The sequence below is a fragment of the Centrocercus urophasianus genome, unplaced genomic scaffold (genome assembly GCF_019232065.1).
Source record: "Centrocercus urophasianus isolate 14NV4802_14NV808 unplaced genomic scaffold, USGS_Curo_1.0 seq_9, whole genome shotgun sequence".
Taxonomy (NCBI): Eukaryota; Metazoa; Chordata; class Aves; order Galliformes; family Phasianidae; genus Centrocercus; species Centrocercus urophasianus.
Window position 1 is genome coordinate 18,107,022 of NW_024885532.1, and position 1,748 is coordinate 18,108,769.

The 1,748-nt window shown below is 48.5% G+C and overlaps 1 non-coding gene across 1 annotated transcript; it reads left to right on the plus strand.

Moving 5' to 3' along the window:
• The first annotated feature begins 1,269 nt into the window (after nucleotides 1-1,269).
• On the plus strand, nucleotides 1,270-1,409 carry LOC122171665. Its single transcript, XR_006172071.1, has one exon. It is a non-coding gene; the product is annotated as a small nucleolar RNA U3 (small nucleolar RNA).
• Nucleotides 1,410-1,748: the final 339 nt, after the last annotated feature.

Sequence of the window (1,748 nt, forward strand, 5' to 3'; positions counted from 1 at the left end):
TTCATTTCTGTCTTCTTTCAGTCTTCCATGCCTGTAGGTGTCACAGTTTGACCCTTGCCTTTCCCCAACCCTGGTCCTTTTCCTAAACATTCCAGAATAACTTGTGCCTATTTCTGTAACCCCCGTAAAATGTTCCATGAGACTTATTCGATCCCCAGAGCCCTAAAAAGTATGCAATTGTAGCAGGGAGGGATACATTCCTTTAGGTCAGGTTGCCCAAAGCCTCATCCAACCTGGCCTTGAACACTTTCAGGGGTGGGACATTACAGTTTCTCTAGGCAGCCTGTTTCATTGACTCAATAAAATCTTAATTTAATTTCTTAAATAAAAAAATTAAAATAATAAAATCTCTTTGATTTCTTCCTACTAGCTAACATTGAGTTCACATGGAACCAGGAAAGCCAAGGCACAGGTGGAACTGAACTTGGTGAGGGATGTGAAAAACAATAGGAAGACTTTCTACAGGTATACTGGCCAGAAGAGACAGGTCAAAGCGAGTGTACCTCCTTTGGTAAATGTAAAAGGAGAACTTACTTCAATGGACAAAGAGAAGGCTGAGGTACTGAATGAGTTCTTTGCCTCGACTTCACTGGTGGCCAGGATTCCAGTACTTCTCATGTCCCTGAGCCCTGCATCCCTAAACCTCTAGGTGGGGACTGGGGCAGTAAATCCCCCCCTGCTGTGAGTACAGAGCAGGTCCGAGACTGCTTCATGAGACTGAATGAGTACATGTCTATGGGGCCAGATGGTATGCATCCCAGGGTCCTGAAGGAGCTGGCTGAGGTGGTTGCTGAGCCGCTCTCCACCATATTTGAAAAGTCGTGGCTGTCAGGTGAGGTCGCGGATGACTGGAGGAAGGGTCACGTCACTCCCATATACAAGAAAGGGAGCAAGGAGGACCCAGGGAACTACAGGCCAGTGAGTCTCACCTCTGTGCTTGGAAAGATCGTGGAACAGATCTTCCTGGATGACATGCTTGATCACATGAGAAATGAGTGTGTGATCTGAGACAGCCAGCACAGCTTCACCAGAGGTAGGTCATGCTTGACCAATCTGGTGGCCTTCTATGATGGAGTAACAGCATTGGTGGACAAGGGGAAAGCAACCGATGTCATTTACCTGGACTTGAGCAAGGCCCTTGACATGGTCCCCCTACCACATCCTTATCTCCAAATTGGAGGGATGTGGATTTGATGGGTGGACCACTTGATGGATAAGAAACTGGTTGAAAGGCCACAGGACAGAGGGTGGTCATCAATGGTTCTATGTCCAGGTGGAGGGTTAGTGGTGTGTTCTCTCCTGAGCGTGAAGCGGGCGGGCGGTGCTGCTTGTGCAGGAGCCGCCCGCCATTGATGACCGTTCCCGTCCCACGTGTTGGGGCTGGGAGGGAGAGAACACAGGCTGAGTGGTTTGTGCCTTTAAATCTGTCACGGAGTTGACCAGATCAATCTATGTCCGTGACAGGGGCGACAGGCCTCTGTCCTCCCCCCCCACCCCAGTCCCACAAAATGGGAAGGAAGGAAGGGAGGAAAAGAACAGCGGCAACAATCTATGGAGGAAAACTTATTTTACTATAATATTGGAATACAAGATAACACAATCTATACAATTTAATTGAAATTGAGATTAATAAATCAGACAAGATAAGAGAGAGAGTTCCCAGGACCGATTCAAACCTGAAAAGCTTGGAACGGCTAGGAAAGCACCCTCCAGCACCCACTGCCAGGCAGCAAGAGAGCGCCCCCCCC